This window comes from Stenella coeruleoalba (assembly GCF_951394435.1).
Source record: "Stenella coeruleoalba genome assembly, chromosome: 3".
NCBI lineage: Eukaryota > Metazoa > Chordata > Mammalia > Artiodactyla > Delphinidae > Stenella > Stenella coeruleoalba.
In genome coordinates, this window is record NC_137148.1 from 24,978,324 (window position 1) to 25,002,125 (window position 23,802).

Consider the following 23,802-nt stretch of genomic DNA (forward strand, 5'->3'; position numbering starts at 1 on the left):
ATAGACTTAGAGTATGTCATACAGAGTGAAGTAAGTCAAAAAGAGAAAGACAAATACCATATGCTAACACATATACATGGAATTTAAGAAAAAAATGTCATGTAGAACCTAGGGATAAGACAGGAATAAAGACACAGATCTACTAGAGAATGGACTTGAGGATATGGGGAGGGGGAAGGGTAAGCTGTGACAAAGCGAGAGAGAGGCATGGACATATATACACTACCAAATATAAGGTAGATAGCTAGTGGGAAGCAGCCGTATAGCACAGGGAGATCAGCTCGGTGCTTTGTGACTGCCTGGAGGGGTGGGATGGGGAGGGTGGGAGGGAGGGAGGTGCAAGAGGGAAGAGATATGAGAACATATGTATATGTATAACTGATTCACTTTGTTATAAAGCAGAAACAAAATATAAAATAAAATTAAAATTAAAAAAAGAATTATAAGAGAATGAGGATAGCAACAGATTGAAACAGAAGTTTTGGTGTCCATTTAAACTTTCTCATTTTGCCACTTTTAAAATGTTTATCTGTTGCTCCTAAAGATCAATAAAATTTGTAAACTGTGAATATATTTATCATTTTGAGTCAAAACTTTAGTTCAAACCTCTGCCTCAGTTTGGAATATGGGTAAATGTCAAAGGGACAAAGTATTTTTACAATAGACATGAAATATTTTCCTTGTTATAGGAATATAATGTTCCAAAAACTTATGAGCTATCAACCCTATGACGTAATATATGACATATGCCATATAACAATCTTAAGTAGATATTACTTATAATTTTGTTAAAAGAGCATTTGAAGCTCACATTAATTTTATATTCTGCTCCATTACTTATAAAATAAGTAACTTATATGATGAAGTATCTACCTTAATAATTACTTTTTCATCCTTTTCTTTCATATGCCTGACCTATCACTATCTAAAAACCATGAATAACAACATAAGAGGTCCTTTTTCTTTCGCCAGTTTCATGTCAGTAGTTTTATTTTTATTTTTTTTAGCTCTTGCCATTGGCATCAGGCAAGGGAGACTGAGATTAATAGTGAAACAGATTTTGATGTGTTCATGAAACTAGATTCTAGTAAGTTTATTCATCTGAGTGTTTCCTTTTTTAAATAGTATATGAGTCTAAAAACCTTTTACAATAAGCCAAAATATGTTCTAGTGCTTAAAGTAGGATATAGCAGAGAAAAGAAGAAAACACGTGTAGTTAAACCATATTATGTTCACCTAAAAATTTCTTAGACAAAAACAAATGATGTTAGCAATATTTTCCTCAGTTTCCCTTTTCCCTGTCTGATTAATTCTCTGAGATCATGCGATTTGTCCTCACTTGAACAGTAGCTCATTTTCTGTTTTTTCCTATTCTGCAGAATAATATCTAAGAATCTGCTCATAGGCTAGGTATCATACACAGCAAGTAAAGTAAATTTGTTCTGAAGAGGATATCTGCAGAAAGTAACCAATTTTTATTATTTCCATTACATACATATTCAAGTTTCTATTGAAAACCTCCTCACTTGAAACTGGACATTCAACCTACATTACCTATAGTAATATCAGACAAAATATTAGGCATTAAGAAGCATTATTCTCAAAATTCCAGTGAGATTTTGCAAAGAAATAGAACAAATAATGTTAAAATTTGTATGAAAGCATAAAAAACTCTGAATAGCCAAAGCAATCTTGAGAATGAAAATCACCTCCAAAGCTGGAGGTATCATGTGCTCTGATTTCAAACTAGACTACAAAGCTATAGTAATTAAAACAATATGGTATTGGCATAATAACATATAGTTCAATGGAACAGAAAGACAGCCCAGAAATAAACTCACACATATAGGATGAATTAATTTATGACAAAGGTGACAAGAATATACAACAGGGAAAGGAGAATCTCTTCCATAAACGGTGTTAAGAAAACTGGACGGCCATATGCAAGGGAGTGAAACTGCACCTCTGTCTTACACCATCCACTAAAATTAACTCAAAATGAATTAAAGACTTGAAATTAAGACCTGAAACCATAAAACTCCTAGAAGAAAACATAGGTGGTAATCTCCTGCACATAGGTCTTGGGGATGATTTTTTTAATCTGACACCAAAAGCAAAAGCAACAAAAGCAAAAATAAATAAGTGGGACTACATCATACTAAAATGCTTCTGTATAGCAAAGGAAACCATCAACAAAATGAAAAGGCAACCAACTGAATGGGAGAAAATATTTTCAAATCATGTATCTTATTAAGAAGCTAATATTCAAAATATATAAAGAACCCATACAATCCTACAGCAAAAAAACAAAAAGTAAATAAAAATGGGCAGAAAATCTGAATAAACATTTTTCCAAAGACATACAAATGGCCAACAGGTACATGAAAAGATCCTCAACACCATTATCATCAGGGAAATGCAAATCAAAACCACAATGAGATATCATCTCATACCTATAAGAATGGCTGTTATCAAAAAGACAAGAGATAATAAGTGTTAGCGAGAATGTGGAGAAAAGGGAACACTTGTACGCAGCTGGTGGGAATGTAAATTGGTGCAGCCACAATGGAAAATATTGTGAAGTTTCCTCAAAAAAATAAGAATAGTACTACCATGTGATCTAGCTTTCCACTTCTGGTTACCTATTTAATGAAGATGAAAACTTCCACTCAAAAAAATATAAGCACTCCCATCCCATGTTCATTATTTACAATAGACACGATATGGAAATACACACACACACACACACACACACACACACACACACACACACATACACACACATATATATATATATCACACACACAATGGACTATTTTTCAGCCATTAAAAAAAAGAATGAAATCTTGCCATTTGTGACAATACAGATGGACCTTGAAGGCATTATGCTGAGTGAAATAAGTCACACAGGGTGAGACAAATACAATATAATTTCTCTTACATGTGGAATCTAAAACAAACAGAAAAAAGTTCATAGATACAGAGAACACATTGGTAGCTGTCAGAGGTGAGAGTTTGGGGGTGGGATAAATGGGTGAACAGGGGTCAAAAGTAAAAAAAGAAATGTCTTATTTTAAATCTGAGAGGCAGAATCAAGGTCAGCCAGCATTACTCTAAAAGACAAACTTTCTTTTAATAGAAATTATCAAAGTATAAATATCTCAATCATTTAGCACTTAGCATCTCTTAATCCTACTAGTTATCACTCACACCCAGTTTCAAATACAAGCAACAACAAACCTTCCCTTATATTTACCTAACACTCTAGACTCAGGAAGGAAGGAAGGAAGGAAGGAAGGAAGGAAAGAAGGAAGGAAGGAAGGAAGAAAGGAAGGGAACAAAAGTGTTAGCGGCAAGGAGGATGTAAATAAGATCAGGGACCAGGAGGGATCAGATTTAAGGGGAGACTTAATGCTCTATCAGGTATGTGATTTTCAGCAATATGATGGATTTTTTTAACAATGCAAAAGAATTTGGATGTCCATATGTCTTATGTTATTTTTCACCTGTATGAACTTAACCTGAAAATCAGATTGTTGTCTCTTTAGTTTCCAACAGCTACGTATCTGCAAGAGATACAAAGAGGAAAATGGATTAATAATTAAAATAAATGGTACAAAAGTGTTATTAGTTAAAAATCTATTTTAGTGTATCAATCTATGAGCATGAGTTTAGTACAGGAAGTAAAATACTGAATTTCTTTAATTGCTTACATGAGTGCTCCCTAGATTTTTACATTTTCTAAATATAAATGGTTGGTGGGGGGCGGTGAGCAACATAATTAGAGTTAAAGAGGAACATGTCTAATGATAAAAGTGGCAATCCTCTAGGAAGATCAAATGATTTTAATGTAGGTAATGTCAAATTATATAAAGGGAAAATTAACAGAAATAAAAGTTTAAACAAATTCATAATCAGAAAGAAGTGTTTCAACATATATTTTACAGTAAATGATAGGATAAGAATACCAAAAGTCAGTAAGTAGTTAGAAGTGAACAGCATGAATAGAAAACTTGGCACTAATTGGTATATATAGAGTACCACACCCCCAAACAGCAAAATAATTTTTTAATGGGAATAGAGAAATTAGCAAAATCAATCATATGTTTAGCTGCAAAGGAAGTCTTAAGAGTTTCAAAGGATTTAAATCAGAAAATCTTCTCCAAAATGATAAAAATAAATGATTTGGATATTGGATAAAATTAAAGAAGAAAAAGATACAAATAACCAGTATCAAGAATGATAAAGGAGATATTACCAAAACTATAAAAATAAGAGAACTGTTTGAAAAATCAAATTTCAACTAATTTAAATATTTAGATTAAGTCCCCAGAAAAGCACAATTTATTAAAACTGACAAAAAATTTTTTTAAATGAATGTTGGTATTTTTTCAATTAAGTTAGATTCGCACTTTAAAACGATCATATGACTTACTATGAAATGTTTGAATTCTACTAAACATTTAGAAAAGAAATTATACACATTTTACAAAAAGCTCTTGCAGAACACAGAAAAAGAGAAAGACGTCCACCAATTTCTTTTATGAGATCAGTTTACGTTGATAACAAGACGGAAAAGACATTACAAGAAAGACAATTTACACCAATGTCTCTCATAAAACACAGACACAAAATCCCAAACAAAATATTTTAGCAAAACAGTTACTGCATTATGAACAAATGAGTTTGTTCTAGGAAGATGTATTAGACAGAATAATGACTTCCCAAAGATATTCACACCCTAATCCCTAGAACCTGTGAATGTGTTACCTTATGTGGTAAAAAGGATTTTGCAGATGTGATTAATCAAAAGATTTTGTAGATTCAGGAGATTATTTTGGATTACCCATGTAGAACCAATGTAATCACAAGGGTCCTTATAAGAGGGAGGTAAAAGGATCAGGGTCAATAGTAGGAGATATAATCACAGAAACTGTGATTCTGTGAATAATGTTACCTTAATATGGCAAAAAGGACTTTGTAGATAAGATTATGGTTAGGGATTTTGAGATGAAGACATTTTCCTGCATTATCTGGGTATCACCCAATCTAATCACATAGATCCTTTAAAGCAGAGAACTATCCTTGGCTGTGTCAGAGACATGTGATGTGAAAAAACGCGACTTGTGGTTAATGGCCTTGAAAATGAAGAAAAGGAGCCAGGAGCTAAATAATGTGTGTGGTCTCTAGAAGCTGGGAATAGCCACCACTAGATAATTTGTAAGAAAATAGGAAAATAGGTTCTATAACCACAAGGCACTGAATTTTGCCAACAATCTGAATTATCAAGGAAACCTATCCTCTCCAGGGGAGGAAACAAACCTTCACCTAAAGCATTCAGAATAAAATACAACCCTGCCAATACCTTTATTTTAGCATACTGAGACATGTAATGGACTTCTGACCTATAGAAGTGCAAGGTAATAATTTGTATTGTTTCAGCTGCTAAGTCTGTGGCAGCAATAGAATATTAATGCAGAGGGTTAAAGTGATTTAATATTCAATAATTTTAACAGTGTAATTAATTCAACATAAAGAAAAAAGGAAAACCATATCATAAATAAAATAGATGTGGAAAAATCACCTATTTGGTAAGCTCCATAAATGTTCATGACAAAAACCCTTCACAAATTAGGAATAAAAAGAAATGTTCTTAATGTGATAAAGGTTATTTTTTTAAAGCTGTATCAAAATTTTCCTGTTGGTGAAATGTTAATATCTTTACTTTGGAGAACTGAAATAAGATAAAGATGCCCACTCTTACCATTCTTAAATGGTCAAATGGCCAAATGAGAAAAGGTGTCAATATGGCAGATTGATTACAAATTTCCCCGTATTCTCCACTTCTCTCTGAATCTATGCTTTTTCAATGTGACTTAGCTGCTTCTCCCTTCAAGAGGTGGAGTCTATTTCTGCTCCCGTGAATATGGGTATGTTTTGTAAATTGTTTTGGCCAATAGAACATGGCAGAAGTGACAGTGTGACAGTTCCTCAGATTGGCCTCAAGAAGCCTTGTACACTTCCACTCTCTTTCTCTTGAACTCTTGCTTTCACCATGAGAAAACACCTGGGCTAGTCTGCTAGATGATGAAAGACAATGACTAGCAAAGCTGAGGCAATACATGACCAGCTGACACTCAACTTATCCCACGCCAGGTAAGAAAGCCCAATCAGGTTGCTAAACTCACCTACCTGACCTCTAGCTGACTGCTAATATATGAATGAGCCCAAATGAGACCAGAAGAAAAGTCCAGATTATCCAGAGACTGATGAGCAAGAATTTCAATCAGTTTTTTTAAGCCACTCAGTTCAGAATGCTTTGATATTCAACATTGTTGTGACAATGGAGAACTGACAAAAAAGACCAAAGTGTGTGTTGAGGAAATACGACAACAGATCTGGTCTCTAGGAGATAGTGATTTATATTTAACCACTTTGACATAAGTTATTCATGTGTATATGGTTAATTCAACAACTTAGGTAATATAGATGTGTTAATATTATATTTACTGAGGTAACCTCAAAATAACCCTAAATCTGGGTAGAATTTACTGACCACTGAATATGTACCCAAGAAGAACTGACTCTTCCTGATAGTCAAACAATCTTTTAAAGATTATTAACTAGTTATGTTGGAAGGGAGAACTGACCAAATATTAACTGAATAGTGATGGACAGATGAGTATGTTCAAAAAAATTGATAAATTATTTATCCTGTAAGGAAAAACAATAATAATATATTTAGCATAGATTGTATTTTCAGGTACAAAGGGGAAAAAAGGAGTTTAAGAAGGCTGCCTGTATGTTCTGTTACCTCAAAGCTGATGAATTCAATTCCTGGAACTGCTCAATGCCCACTGTTCTTTTTGTCTCTCCACTACTTCATTTATCTTGAAGAAAGTAGGACCAAGGAAAATAAGTACTCCCTGCCTATCCATCTTGATAATGTAATGCTTCTCTCTGCCTACAGCATTGTGCATTAACGTTTTGAGCAAAATCTATAGGTCAATCTCCTGCTTGAACCAAAGTGCCAGTCTGTCATGTACTGTAATGCTCTCTCTTCTAACCAAATTTTTAGACTCTGAATTTATTTTTCCAGATAATTCTGACAATGTGCTTCATGATAGAAAACAAGTTATATGTTAACCATGCTTGCAATACTTGATAAGCATCCCATGAACCACTGCTTGATAGATGGCCACAATAATGTAAATACATCTTCATTATAAATCTCTGGACTAGAGAATCTTTCCATAAAAAGATTAAAAATAAAAAAAGAATCCTAATATCATGTTATCCACAAAAGTAAAATAAATTAAAAAATGGAGTTTTTCGCATTCTAAAAATAAAATACATAATATTTTCCCCACAATTTCACAAGAACACCACATAAAAGTGACTATCTAATTAGAGAGAATTATCTAGTACATTTATTTAAAATTATAACCATAAACAGTTGCATTCACATTATACCCTAGGAAAAGTCACTTAGACTCTGAGTTTCAATTTCTTCTCTTGCAGATTGTACTTATGACACATTCTAAGACCAACAGAAATTCATAGATAAATATTTGTTCTTTTTCATCCATCAGATATTATGCTCAGCACTTGGGAGACATTGTGTCAATTAATTTAAACTTAATCACAATCATATAGAAATTAAGTAACAAAGCATATGGAAACTTCTTAGTGAGATGGTGATTCAAATAGATACATGATAAATGCCGGACCCCATTTTATTACATCTGTTTGGGAATGTGACAAAAATTTGTCATATCTGATTTATTGATGTCCATGTCAACACTATACTCAAAAGACTCCAAGTCATCCCAGTCACTACTAGGTGAGACTTGTTGGAGTAGATTAGCATCACTTTCTATCAAGCTAATTGGGAACACTTTGTAGGATGCCTGAGAAAAGAAACCATATCACACAAATCAAAAGTACATGCCACATGGCCAAACAGAGAAGTGTTTAATATAAGAATTCTTAGTAATTTATCTTTGTAGCCCTGTAATTGTTCTGCTCATATAACAATGAAATAACACCACCAAAGTTGATATAACTTTTGGCTGCCTTACAACTTTTAGATGGATACTCAGATCTTATGGTCCAATATATTGACCTGAAATATTAAATCTGTCAAAACACACTAACTGAACTCAACTGAATTGATATGCTCCTTTAGTTCATGCTATTCAGTGTAACAGTAAACTTTATCATTTGCCATTTTATAGTCCTACCAGCCCCTTAATCCTCACCCCACATTTAATCTTTCTTCCTTCCTTCCTTCCTCCCTTCCTTGCTTCCTTCCTTCCCTCCTTCCTTCTTTTCTTTCTTTTTTTTTCTTACTTTCTTTCTTTCTTAAAAATACGATAGGAAAAAAAATAATTTCTGGCACTTATCTATCTTAAGTCACACCAAGATCTGAAAGCAAATTTCCCTTAATTAGTAATATTTACAAAGTTTCTGTGAGTCAATTTGTCCACAAACGTGTTGACTTGCTGTGGAAGTTGCTATTAAAAAACACAGCAGGACATGTCCATATTAATAGCCTCAAATGCAGTAATGGAGCCATGAGTGGACCTCCCAATGGCCTATCACATCTGCCCTAAGAGAAATAAAAGGAGTCAGAATAAGTATCATCTTACTGTAAATATCTCCCACATACATTGTGGAAACAAGTAGGGTTGAGATCTACTAAGAAATATAAAACAAAAAGACAAGAGCCCATAAACAGAGAACTAAAACAATGTGGTTAATATATAAATATTATCAAATAATCCTAGAGTGGTCTGTAGGTATAGAATAATGTTATAAAACTTTTTCTTCATTGATAGCCTTAAAAATGAGTACCAGCCCGCAGAAAGGTGTGAACTCTAATTTTGTCAAGTACCTAATATCCAGTTTCTGAATGTGTCTATGCTGAGCAGCAGACTCCTTAAAAGAATATCCCTGTGCTTACACATAATTATAGTGGTTCTCAATAAGTCAGGTGTTCTCAGCTTATTAGTACTGTACTAAACCAATACGAAATTAAATAATCCATTCCAATTTTTCCTTGAGAGAGAGAATGACTCATACATAAAGAAAAGGTGTGTTCCATGCGATGTATAGCTGGAGCTTATTACACAATTTCACATACATGGGAAAATAAATAATTCTGTATGCACTTTTCTCAATGAAAATAAAGACCATCGTTTTCAATTATTCTTCTATGCACTCACTAAATATAGAGAAAAGTCAAAGTTTAGTTTAAAATCATTCGGGAATGCATAAATATGATATCATGTGCCTCCAAAGAACCACTGTAATCATCCAAAAAGAGACGGGAGAATAAACGAGAGATTTTATTCTCTATTTCCACACTGCTGTTATCAACATGGACTCTCTCTTGTCTATCAGTACTGACACTAAGCTCTCAAGATTGTACTGTTAAGCATTATGAGCTATGGGTCTTATAAATGCCCAGAGCTGTGGATGAGTGCGAACACTGTGAATTTCAACCTCATGTGTTTCTCTAATAGGTCTGCAGATATTGCCTCTGAGATCTAGTTATATTTCCCAGTATGTCAGCGTTTAGTGTAAATTCACTACATAGTCAGTAGGTTGCAATTGTTGGGACTAGATTTCTAAGAACCCACACAGAGAAAGATGCTTCCTGTTCAGAGGTCCATGTGAGCAATAAGAAAGTCTTCTGGCTCCAGATCAGGGTTATTGTCTTTGACCATCAAGCAGTGGGCCGCGGAAACTTCAGGTAGAAAGCAGTAACAAAGCAACAAAATAGCTCAAAGGAGATTTGCCTTGAGTTTAGTTGAATATGACCAGACAATGTAAAAACAGAATAAATTCCCTTCCATGCTGCCATACGCCACAATAAAATGCAGCAGTATCTACCAGACTTTCATATATACGTGAGTGCAATGGAAAAAGAAGGAATCACTTAGAACATTGATTTTTTTTCCCCTTTTTGGCTAGAACAAAAATAAAATTATCTGAATCTGTCTCTCTCATTCCCTCTCTTTTTCTATTTTTATCCCTAAGCTGAATATGTAATACTATATTTTTTTATGTTTTTAGACATAAAAGTTAGTATGCTTCTTACTTTTGTGTTATTCTATCTATAACATTAAAGAAAATAAAACTAGAATCAACAATAATAAATACACCCATATCCACTCTCTTAATCCAAATTTCATTACATATTCACCTCCATATATAAACACATATATTTTATATAAATGTAATAATGTCAACTAAAAGAAAATTAATACTTGCTTTTACCTGCCATGCAATATAGACAATAAACATCTATACTGTCCCCAAGTTCTATGTATTATTAATATGATTTCAAAACCACAAAAGTCTGCTAATTTGTATAACTGTTGAATTACAAAAAAGTAAAAATGTATCTTAAATATCTAACATAAAGTATATGTGTCACTATGGTTACCACAAAAATGTGGAAGTTTGAACTTAGAAAGGGAAATAATTGCCTACAAACCTTTGCCCACTGAATTAAACTTCACTTCCCAACTGAATTAAACTGGGGAAGTGATTTAACCTCTGCACACCTCAATCTCTTTACTGTAAAATTAGGATAACATATTTCATTTATGGCATTATTTATTAACCACATAATTATTGTTTACTCCATAAAAAAGGCTGAGAAAATGCTATCTGTACAGCACTTAAGAAACAAGTAGAATTTGAAATAGCTAATGTGCCTTTATAATTAAAAATGGTATTGATATTGAAGCAGTGTGGAAAGAGATGCTGTCTTGTTTTCTTAACCACATTTGTGATGAATACAGGACTGAAACTGATAAGGATTAACACAACTAGACTCAGCTAAATAAAATTATTTTGAATAATATGTCCTATTTTTAAAAGCACAATAACCAAACAAGAAAAAGAGATTGGATTTTTTTTAAAAAAGTGACTTTGGAATTATCAATTTTTTTAAGTAATTAAATGAGAAAAGTAAACACGGTTTTTCAATTAATTTCAACTTTTCTCCATTTTCCCCATGGATTTCTTTCCAATTATGATATGTCAAAGAAATATAGTCATTGATTTGTCTCTGTTTCCTAACATAATGTGCTTTTCTTCCATGGGCAATTTCTCCATTTCTTTTTGACCCCTGAATTATTCACGCTGCCAAAAAAAAAAAAAAACAGAAAGAGTCCTTGACATCTGTTCAGCTCTCATGCTACTTAAAATTGTGTTATCTTTAGTTATAACTACAAACTACAATTCAGAGATATTGGGAAGTGTAAGCTAAAACAAAATAGCACTGAAGCATGACATCAGCAGAATGGCAGAATAGGCATTTTTCTACCGTCTTCCCCACAAAATCACCAATTTAGACAATCACAGGATGGGAGTGCCTTTGTGGAAATCTGAGAGTTCAGCAGAGGAGTTCCAGCTCAACACTGGGGAAAAAAATCTGAGATCGAGGGTCAGAGGAACAGTTTCACTTTACCCATGTCAACCCTCCTCCAAGGTGAGAAGCTCAGTGACAAGACAGACCTTATGGCCAGCGGTTTCTCCCATAGGGAAAAAGTGAGAGCCTGTGAGTGAGCCCCTGGCTTCTCCCATTGTGGGAGATGCTGCTAAAGAGGCCCACTGCATCCTTGCCCTGTCCAGAATACTGAGGTGGGCTGCTACATGACTGGGGGTCGGTCAGAGAGCGGCTGGGAGAACAGCAGCATACAATCCCTCCAAGAATTTCCCCCAAGAGGGAACAAGAAGTACGGAGCAGGGCTATCCCTAGAAAAGGTCTGAGAATGCCTCAGGATCCCTAGTAGGGCTGACTGAGGTATTTCTCTCCCAAACCAGTCAGTAAAGACTGGAGGAGATGACTGCTTATTCAAATGTGAAGATAGCAATGAAAGATTTCAAGGAACATGAAAAATCAAGGAAACATGACACCATCAAAGGAACACAATAATTTTCAGTAACTGATCCCAAAGAAATGGAGATCTGCAATTTGTTCCTTAAATAATTCAGAATAGTTGTTTTAAGGAAACTCAGTAAGCTGTAAGAAAACATAGAAAGATGATTTAATGAAATCAGATAAATGAATGGATAAAGATATATATATATATATATATATATATATATATATATATATATAAAACAAAGCCAGAACTGCAAGCTATGTCATCTCACAGAGAACTTAGTGATCTATTTTTAATTCCATATATTTCTTCTTTTCTTTATAAAACAAAAATATGTTGTCATTGAAAAAATATTAAAAAACACCCTTTCATGAGGCTTCAAAGATAATCACTTGATACTCTTGATGTATATGTCTTACAGCTTTATTTTTTCTTCCTTTTTTCTCTTATTTCCTACCTTTCTTCTTTCCTGCCTTCCTGCCTTCTCTCCCTACATCTCTCCTCCCACCTTATATCCTTCCTTCTGTCTGTTATTTACCTGTTGTCCTTTAGTACCATATCTGCCCTTTATACTCTACTCTGTTTCCTGGCCAGTGGCTTCCTACTATCTCCTGACAATAAGAAGCACTGGCAGTAGGTCAAAGGGTGAAAGGAAGAAAGGGGATACTTTCTTCCAGTTCTGACATGAGACAACTGCCTCCAATATCGGCGTTTACTGACACCACAACGTGGGAGTCAAAGAAGGAGGGAGTTGGCATCTAGCCTTTCTGATGGTTCTAGCTTTGGCTGAAACAGCACCTCTTCAATGGATCCATAACCTCCCATAATAACATCTCCAACGTTACAGCTATAGATGCAACTCTGCAGACCCCATCACAGGCGCACTGGCATTTTCTCATCACTATGAGTCATCCTTTCTTCTTGTCTGCCTTTCCAGACCCTACACTGGTCCACTCCATCTTTCTCCCTTCTTTTCTCCTATCCTTCTACTACTTTGTAGACACTTTTCTGTAATAAATTACCTCTTTGAATTGTCTACACTTATTTCTTTTTCCCTCACTGGGCTCTGCTTCTCTATCTATCTGCTTATTATCTATCTACGGGTCTATCTATCTATCTATCTATCTATCTATCTATCATCTATCACCTGTCTATTGTTAAAAGATAAACTGAGGCATATTAAAATATTAAGAATTTATCTGTGCAAAAATCGATTTGAATCTGGCAGCAGCCAATCTAGCAGATAGAAAGGAGCTCCAAAAAGCCGTACAAAATGAAAGACTTTCAATGCCAGAAGGGAGCAGGAACAAAGGAAGTTACACGAGGCAAAAAAGCAGATTAGTTACTACAAAGTTACTTTCCTTTAGAGGATGGCAGGGGTATATCAGACAGATTACCTAACTAGTACTGATCAGGTGACTCTTGATGGACTGGTTTAAGATGCCATTTCTGGGAGAGCCAAGCTGTAATTAAGTTAAATCTCAGTTTAGTGATGTGGAGCTTAAAATAAATGACTACGTTTTGGCCCTATGGTCTTGTTTTTTGTTTTTGTTTTTGCGGTATGCGGGCCTCTCACTGTTGTGGCCTCTCCCGTTGCGGAGCACAGGTTCCAGACGCGCAGGCTCAGCGGCCATGGCTCACGGGTCCAGCCGCTCCGCGGCATGTGGGATCTTCCCGGACCGGGGCACGAACCCGTGTCCCCTGCATCGGCAGGTGGACTCTCAACCACTGTGCCACCAGGGAAGCCCTGGTCTTGTTTTTTAACACTATCTGTTTATCATCTGTTTATCGATCCATCTCATCCATCATCTCCTTATCTATATTTCATGTTTCATATAAAACATAATATTGTGTGTATAAAGTATTTTTTTAATGTGTATGTTCATATAACAATATACTGTGGACATCTTTACATGTCAACAGGTATTCTCCAAAAATGCATTTACAATAATTTACTTGACCCATTTTCTACAACTGAACAGTGAGTTCTTTCTAAGGTTTTATTATAGACAATATCACAGTCGTATAAGTAATGTTTGTATACGTGCTTATTTATTTTTAATGTCCTAGTATAGAAATTCTTGTGTCAAAAGAAATTATTTTAAACGCCGTTGCTATGTATTGATATTTTTTTCCTGCAAATGGTTACATCAAACTTACTCTTCCTCCTGAAGTGAATTAGAATAACTGTTTCCCTCATTCTCTTGCCTCAAATGTTTTTTTAAATTTTGTTCTGACAGTTTTATTGGTAAAAATTTCATTGTCTTGAACTCCAGTGAGGCAGAATATATCTGTCACATATATTTCTTTTTTAAAAAATAATTGCCTATGATGACCGTTCACTACTTTACTGGAGGGTTGCCTTATTTTTCTTATTCCAAATGTGAAATTTCTTTCCAAAGTGCACACTAAACTTTATTTTCCATAAGTGTTGATATTCTTATTTATTTACTATTTTGTAGATTTTCTTTAATTTAAAAAACATTCACTATTAGTGAATGTAAAAGGTATTTTAAATATAATTTTTAAACTATGCTATGTACTTATATTAAAAAAAAATATTTTTGTCTCTTCTTATCAGGGTTAAAAGACCTTCCTTAATATATGTTTACCAAAATCTGCAAATGTATTTTCTTATGATTAATACCACCATTCATCTATTTATTAAAATCAGAAGTGAGGGGGTTCATATTTGTTAGTTCCTTTTCTTTATATTATGTATCGATTTCTGTTGATTCTACCTCCAAAGTGCTTCCCAAGTCTACCAACATCTCCTATCAACTGCCATAACCTTCCTCCACACTATCCCCATAAACAACGCAATAACCACGGAACTGGTCTTTCCAGTTCCATTGCTTGCTTCCTTGCTTCCTAATCAATTACTCACAATCTGAGTAATCACTTTAAAAATATAAATGGAGTGGAATTCGTTTGCCTAAAAACTTCTGATGATTTGCTTTTTCTTAGAATTAAACCTAAAACCTCCTCATGCTTGACCTGAGCTCTCCCAACATCTCCAGCCTCATCTGATGACTGATGACATAGCCTTTTGTCACTAACTTCTGAACACAATGGCTTTCTACTACTTCTCAGAAAGCACTAAGCTCTGTGCCACATGGGAATTTTCCTCTTGTTCCTTTTCCTTGGTAACATTCTTCCCCTGGCTCTTAACATCAATTAAACATCTCCTCAACTCAGCCTTTAACATCTGCCTGCTTTTCTCTATTTCCTAAAGCTATTTATTTCCTTAATAACAACTTGTTTAATTCATACTTTCTTTTCTATAGGTATTATCTATCTCCCTAATGAGAGTGTAAATAGAATGTAAGATTTTTGAGAGAAGAAATCCCAACTAAGTTGTTCACTGTGGTACTGTAATCATTTCATAATGTTTAACATAAAGTAGATGAAAGGAAAAGAATATTTGCCTGAATAAGGAAAAAGGAAAAAATAAATGAAACTTCATTTTTCAAATAAGGAATCTGAGACTTAGAGAAAAGGTTTTTTTGTTGTTGTTCAAAGTTTAGCCATCGTTTTCTCACTAACTTAAAAAGTGTGTGTGTGTGTGTGTGTGTATATTTTAAGTTTAGTGATTATTGCAAAGGAAGCAGACAATCCCTGTAGCCTTAGAAAACAGAACTTTCTAGCCTAGTTATCATATAAGGGGCCTGTCTATGGGGTTAAGAGAGAGTCACTTAGAATCACTTCCCATGCATGGCTTTATTAGCCACATTAATGACATCAAGCTTTATGCTAAGAATTATGAGAAATCATCAAGGTCTTTTGCTGGAAAGCAACTTGATTGGATTTGTTAAAATAAATATGTATCTTCACCTTGCAGGGATTTGGACTAGATGACCTCTGAGATTGATTCTAAAACTATGTTCCATAATTCTGTGATTTAACAACTTTTCTAATATTAGTTGAATATTAGGGGAAATTAGCATCAAAGTCTTATTTGGATGTATTCTCATATAATTCTACATTGAAAGGCAAATAATTTTAATTCCAAGCATTTTTGAAATTGTTTCATTCGAATTTATTTTAATTTTATTAGCATCTCTAAAATACAGCAAAGTTCTATCAGAGATTCTGAAAGAATAATCTTAAACCCTAATCTATTAGCATATTGCACCACATGATTGAGAAAATATCTCATATATTTATTTGCTCATTTCCTAGACCATGTATGTGTGAATACTACATCTACCTTCATATTAGACTGTACCCAAAGAAAAAACAACAAGAGAAATATGCAATTAGCATATAGAACATTTATACTTATGAAAAAATAAAATAAATTCTTCCTTCTAGGTCTTAGTGTAGATGGCTTTTTTTTCTTTTCATTAATGGTCTCTCAGATCAAAGAGGTATTTTGGAACTCTCTTATACAAGAATAACCCTATTCTCCACCCTCACATTACTCAGTTTTATTATACTTATGGAACTATTTTTTATATGAAGGTATTTATTATCTTTCCTCCCTTGGTAGCATGTAAATGCAACTAGAGTATCTACCTCATCTATGTTTATTCCCTCATATAATCCCAATGCTTAAAGTAGTTCTTGGATCATAAAAAAAAAAAAGAAAAAAAAATTGCTGAACAAATGAAAGGCTGAATGAACAAATAGTTTAAGTTATAAAATCATACTTCAAATTTAAGCTTTGCTAGTTATATAGCTTACTTACTAGTTATTTATCTTTGGTCAAATCACTTAACTACTGGGGGCCTTGGGTTCTCCACTTATTTAAAGGGATGATTTATTCACAGTATTGTTTTAGTGCTAGAATGATATAATAAATGTGAAAATACTTGTCAAACTGTAATAAATAAAAATCTAAGATCACTATTGTTATCTTGTTGAAGATAAATTTACCATCAAGGATGTTTCTGAGGTAACTTGAACTTGATGAAGAAAATAGGTACTCTAATCACATATAAACAAATTATGTAAGAAAGGTTAAGTTAAATGAATTCTGTTAACCAAATCTGACTGCTTTACAATGAAGCCAAACATCTCCATTGACAAAATAGAAATAATTTTAAAATATCAAGGCATCCCCCAAATATCTCCTATTTGCTACTCAAAAGCTTTTAACTTAGGAGAATTTTTTCTTGAATATACAATCTCCTTTTCTACTTGAAACCTTAAGATGCACATACTAAAACCGAAGAGATTGTAGACGGTAAAACCCACACAATATTTTTTTTATAATTATCAGTCAATCCACACTTTAAGGGTAATAAATTTTGAAGATATATTTCAAAGATATTTTCTAAGAAACAATTTTATTAAATAAAAGCACAAGGGTATTAATGTCAAGACACATACCACTTTCATATATTAAAATGCACATTACATATGCCTGAAATTCAGATATAAATGCATGAAGTAAGCACAACCTGCCTCTAGAGTTACCACCAATTGTTAATTCCAGCAAAAGCAAGCTTATTTACTCAAATTAGTGCATCTGGGGGCTTTAATTGTCCATATTTGTGCTTAAAGCATCAGTCTTTGTGGATTTAACTGGCATAAGTCAGTATTTTTATCTTCACTCAGTTGAGAAATCTAAGAAAAGTGTTGCCTAACAACCACAAACCAATAACAGAGAGGAGGCTGTGCCATCCATTTCTTGTTACATGGTCAGCTTGACTTTGTTTCCTCTAATATCTAGCAACAGAGGCTTTGATGTAGAGTAGAAAGCATCCTGACTTTGTAAACTGAGAGACTGATCCTGTGCGAGAGAGTCACTTAGAATCTGATCCTGTGAGAGATCCTTCTCTTCCTAAGGCAGTCCATAAATTCCTATAACCCTTTATCTGAGCCACCTAGTGTTAATTCTTTCAATATTTCCTAAGAGCCTACTCTATACAAGATGATATACTAGACACTGAGTAATATTCAAATTTGAATAAAATACTCTCCTTGAATTTAAGTTACTGATGATAAAACAGTTGCAACACATATGCCCTGTTAAAATCTGTAAGAAATACTTGAATAGGCTACAAAAAAAAGAGATATAACTGTATAGCACAAGGAATTCTTCTCAATACTCTGTGATGACCTATATGAGAAAAGAATCTAAAAAAGAGTGGATATATGTATATGTATAACTGATTCACTTTGCTGTACAGCAGAAACTAACACAACATTTTAAATCAACCATACTTCAATAAAATTTTTTTTAAAAAAGAACTGCAATAAAGGCTGGAAATTTTTTTTAAAAGATAAATAAATAAAAAGCACTAGGAATACAAAAAAGGAAAGATGAACTCTAAAGAAAGTAATGGCTTAAATACACTAAGAATACCACCTTCTCCACTAACCCTCCTTTTATTTTTTCCTTTATTCTTCCTATATTACCAATTCTACTCCTAATAGCAATAGCAATGCTAGATCTTTATATGCTTTATCTTGCCTAATCTTTATACTACTCTGGTGAGGTAAATAGTAGTAAGGCCATTTACCAGTAATTGAACTCTCACTCATAACATTGTTATGGTACTAATTTAAGGTCACATTGCTGGTATCGGTGTCAGAATTCAAACCCAGAGCTGTGTGATTCCAAAGCATGAGGTTTTAACCACCTTGCTATAATGGTGTCCACACTTCACTTTGAAGAAAGAAGGGAAACTGTTTTGCAGGATCAGAAGAAAGGCATTTGATCCTGAGGGAACAAGAGGTGTAAGAAAAGACATTGAGTTGTGAGATTTCATAGTGTCACTAAAGAACAGATTATTTGAAACGAGTGTAGAGCACCTGGGAAAAGTAATAGGAAATGAAACGGGAAAAGACTGTGACCAGGTCATAAAGCACCTTTCCAAGGAATTATCATTTTATTTTTAAAAATTGAGGAGTCATTATTTTTCTTCTACAGATGATAGCATTATTTTATATGCAAAATAATAAGGATACTTCATTGCATGACATTTGAGAGGCGTCAAATAAATGTCTAATAAATCAAATAATGGGGATGGAGTAAAAGATCTATTAGAGGATCCTTAGGAAGATAGGAGGCAAGTTCACAAACTATGGCAGTAGAAAGAACATTAGAATCATCAGATTGGGAGTAAGGGAAACTTGGTTTAAAACTAGCTTAGCAGAGCTTCCCTGGTGGCGCAGTGGTTGAGAGTCCGCCTGCCTGATGCAGGGAACAGGGGTTCGTACCCCGGTCCGGGAAGATCCCCCGTGCCGCGGAGCGGCTGGGCCCGTGGGCCATGGCCGCTGGGCTTGCGCGTCCGGAGCCTGTGCTCCGCGACGGGAGAGGCCACAACAGTGAGAGGCCCGCGTACCGCAAAGAAAAAAAAAAAAAAAATTAAAAAAAAAAAAAACTAGCTTAGCAATTAACTAACTTGGAGACAATTTTTTCCCCCAGCAAAGCTTCAGGGTTCTCCTATAAACTCATCTAAGCAATGGGGAAATTAATAATCTCTAAAGTTCCTTAGCTCTAAAATTATATGACTTTGATCTGGTAAAAAAAAAAGGGGGGGCTGTTTACATTTCTTTTTAAATAAAATAATTTCAAGTGTAATCACATCAGATCTTTGTTGCATACAGAAGGTGTTTGTCATGGGGACAAATGATTTCCACCACAGAGGCTGTAATAATATCATTAATATAGATGGTAAATATGAGTGGGGAATATTTCTGTGAAAATAATGAGCTCAGATTGGGGCATATTGTGTGGCAGGGCAGATTAAAGCAGACTCATTGAAGATACTCTATGGACAGTCATTTTGAAAATTAGGAACACAGGCAAATAATCCAAATTGGAAAGATGCCTAAACATATATAAAGGTTGTATCTAAAGCCTCATGAGGAAGTTGATAAAATCCAGAGAAAACCCTTAGGATAGGATGAAGGAATCAGTGCACAAATAGATGCCTTAGAGAAAATGTATCAGAGGGAATTGTGAAAACAAGAAAACTGTAGAGAACCTGAGGAGTGGTAAGTGCAGGAAAAGCAGATTCAAGAATGTGCACCTTCACAGAAATAGAGAAAGAAATAGTATTAAATATAACCTTTGTTCTACAGTGTCATGTGCAGTAGAAATATAATTTAAAATGATATCCAAAAGTGATATCCAAAATATAAAGTAAAATGATATCTAAAAAGTTAGGTTTTTTAAGAAGGAGGTCATTATGGACCTTCAATATAGTTTCTCTTGGTGATAGGTAGGGCCTAAAGCCAAAGAATAATGAGTTAAAGAGTTTTAGGAGGAAGAACTGGACACAGTGTGAGTATTTGAAGATATTTGGAGATGTAGGGAAAAAATGAAATCTGTAAGGTCTTTTTAGTGTGGAAGCCAGATCAAAGGAAGATTTTTTAAAACTAATATGTGCTGCTCAGTTATTCTACAGTGTGTGGCAAGTTGATTTACATGTATTGAGCATACAGAGATATACATTTAACAGAACTAAATAATATCTAATTGGGCAAAAATCTGGAAATAAACTGTTTTTTAAAAGATTGAAAGTATAAAGGAAGTCAAGAATAATGAATGGAGAAAGCCAAGAGGAGGGAAAAACAGGAAGGGTATCACGGATAAAATTAAAGAAAATAAATTGGGGTATAACATGGAAAAAGGAGGAAAAAATAAAACAGGAAAATATGTTAATAAACTGATGTATGCAAGAATCGGATGAGTGCAGGGGTAAGGTGAGGTCAAGGAATGCCTTCTTGGGTGGCATGTCATTTTTTTTTTAATGTAATGAACAAATTGGTGCTAAGCATGAGAATGTTGGGTGGCCATAGAAAGGTTTAGAATTTCCTAAGAAACTTTGGGCATTTGTACACATCATGAAATTCTAATGCAATCCAACTGAAGGAGTCTTCACATATCTTGGCCCTCATCAGTTAGGCTTGTAAAACTAGGAAAAAGAGAATACAAAGGGGTAGACAAATGATTAAGAAAGTCTTTTCCTCCTCATTCCTGCAAGTATAATGTGCATTCAGAGCACAGGATACTGAAGTAAATCATAGATAAATGTTGTAGCCAGGCATCCAGGAATCTAGGAGGCCAGACTGCTGGAAGAGTTATCTGCATAAGAGGGAAGCTGCTCAGAATGCAGACTGAGACGGGGTTCCTGGTTTTACTGCAGATGGATTTCTTTTTTTAAATTTTAGGTAATTTGAACTTTAATCACCTTGTTTGTTGGAGGACTATTTATTCTAGAAAGAGTGACCAGTGCCTATGAAGGGATGATCCCCCTAAAGCAGAGGGAAGGGGGAGTCTTCAGATGTTCCAGGAGATTGAGGTCTATAGGTCCTCTCAGTGTTTGGGGAGATAACACTTATTCTCCAGCAATACCCTCAGGGGTGTGGGAGAACATCCCCGGGTGTGATGAGAGGCACACCCACAGAAGTGGACCTTCGGAATAGGGCACCTGGTAAGGGCAAAGAACATAATATCTAAGGTTGACAGAAGCTGCAGAGCTACCTGACTTCAGGGTTCAGGGATCATATGTATTTAGATCCTGAATCTTTCCACAGTGATTAGGAGAAACTGAAACTTAGAAGTCCTACCTCAATTTTTAGGTACCATATAGGGAAATATCATAAACATACACTTCCCTTCACCTGGAAAAAAAAATCAAACTCATTACTCTGTAGCTATAACTTGCACTGAAAATTCCCTAAAAAAGAGGAGTTTTTATGTCTCCCCATTGGAGGTTATATATGTTAAAGTTTGATATATTATAATACATGGTAATATCACTGAGAAACACGAAGTGATTTAAACTCATTAGCTTATTAATCCTTGGAAGACTATTCTATGATACAGAGGGAATAGATATTATTATTTTACCCCATGGACAACTGAAAGGCACTACCTATCTAAAGCCAAATTTTTAAAAAAAGCTGAAGTCTATAAATTGTAGATGGTTTTATATTGTACCTGACATAGCTCAGAAAAAAAAGAATCAAAAGAGGCAGATTCATGCTTTCCGGGCATGCCCCAGGAATGGAGGATTCTCTTTTTATGTTAATCCACTCTCTTTGAGCCAAAAGCTGACAGTGCACAGACAACACAGGGCCCGCTAGGTCTGCTGTCCAAAAATACTCACCGCAATTTGTCAGGCTTCACATTAAACATGGGTTTTTACACATCGCTGGCCTCTCAACATAAAAGATCCTGTTGGTATCCCTAATTAAATACAATGCGATCAAAGGTTCCCCAATGTCTATCTGACTGTCTCACGGTATTCCAGAACTGAAAGCAAATGAGAAAAGTAAGGAAAATATGTCAAAATTTCCAGAGAATGAATGAATGAATCAATCAATCAATCTAGCAAGCAAGCAAGCAAACAAGCAAGCCTGGGCAGTCTATGAATGTTGCTATTTCCTTTGCTTGTTTTTTCCTTTAATCAGACAATTGTTTTGATCTCAGAATTAGAGGAAACTGAAGTGCAAAATAGAGAGATAACAGACATCTCATTTTTGTAGAGAAGATGGCATTGCCCTATGTTCCAAAAATACTACAATGAAATTTTTCTAAGTAGAAAACCCCTGGAACAATGCATTTTCATAAGTCAGTAACATTTTATAGAGGAAGATGCATTAAAATATGGCTAGACTTCGGTGACTAAAATCCTACTTTAGACTTATGAATCCATCCATAGATTAATCACAATGGAGGTACTGTTTACAGGAAATTACAGCGTCAAAGGGATGACCTAATACTGATTCTTTGGGAGTGAGTCAATATTGATTATTCTCATTAAGGGAACAATAAGTAATAGATTTGGAAAGGATCTTCTCTTTGAGGAACACTATGTATTGGCTGAATAAGAACTTGAAAAAACTTGTTAAAGCTTTAAGACACATATGCCAGGATACACTTCTATTTCTCTCCAAACAATTTATAAACAAAAAAATAAAAGGGTTTTGAAATTTTAAAAATACGTTTACTAACAGGTACCATATGTAATATCATATACATAATATGATTTTAAACACACTCAGCTATCATATGAGTTTTTCCATGCAAACATAGAGTAACCAATATTTTAAATGACAAATGATTATCAATGAAAAGTTACCAGGGAAAAACATGAATGCCTATATACTTTACTTAGCAACAAAAATTGCTGTCTTCAATATGTTCTTTATTAAAATGTAATAAAAATCTCTCCTGAAAACCAGATGGTAGATGACATGATAAATTAAATCCCTGAATAAGTGCGAATAGAAAAAAATAACTTGCTGCTGACATAAATGACATTTACAATATCACATATGTTTTTTCTAATGAATATAAGATGATCTTGATATTGCAAAAGACCTTATTCCAGAAATGAAACAGGAGGAAAAAAAGGATAAAAAAAAATGAGGCAGCAACTTGCATTTCTATAGAAATTGAAAATGCTATCTATGACCTATATTCCAATTTGAAAAAGAATATCTGAATAGTAATGAAACACTGACACAAATAGAAAGAATAATTATTTTTTATTAGAGTTTTCCCTTATTATTCTTTTATTCCTATTTGTCAGACATGAACTAAAAAAGAAATTTTAGTTCTAATATATTTAATACCTGACTAAATACCTTGACTCTTGTCAAATATGCTCCAAATTACTACATTAATACATATGTGATTATGCTACAATTTCACTTACCAGCATTATGCAAAGGTCCCAGAAAGTGCTTATGAGAGCCTATGAGGTTCTGGGTTACACAGACTTAATTTGAGATATTTCTCCACTATATACCAGCTATGTGACTATGGGCATGTTACTGAACCACTCTACTCTTTTCCTTATTTTTCTGTAATCGAGGATTTCATTAGTATGTAGTATAAAATAGCTGGGGGGTTTAAATAGGGTGATGTAAACAGCATGCAATACAGTACCTGGTGCACATTAAGCCCTCAGTAAAGCATCAGTCATTATCA

At 34.3% G+C, this 23,802-nt stretch overlaps 1 long non-coding RNA gene across 1 annotated transcript in view; it reads right to left on the reverse strand.

Moving 5' to 3' along the window:
* LOC307184505 overlaps positions 1-22,836 on the reverse strand; it is a 52,795-nt gene extending 29,959 nt beyond the window's left edge. Inside the window, exons 1-2 of the long non-coding RNA XR_013827734.1 lie at positions 21,974-22,836; positions 3,507-3,566 (exon numbers count right to left, since the gene is read on the reverse strand). This is a non-coding gene — a long non-coding RNA (uncharacterized lncRNA). The remainder of the gene's footprint in view (positions 1-3,506; positions 3,567-21,973) is intronic.
* Positions 22,837-23,802: the final 966 nt, after the last annotated feature.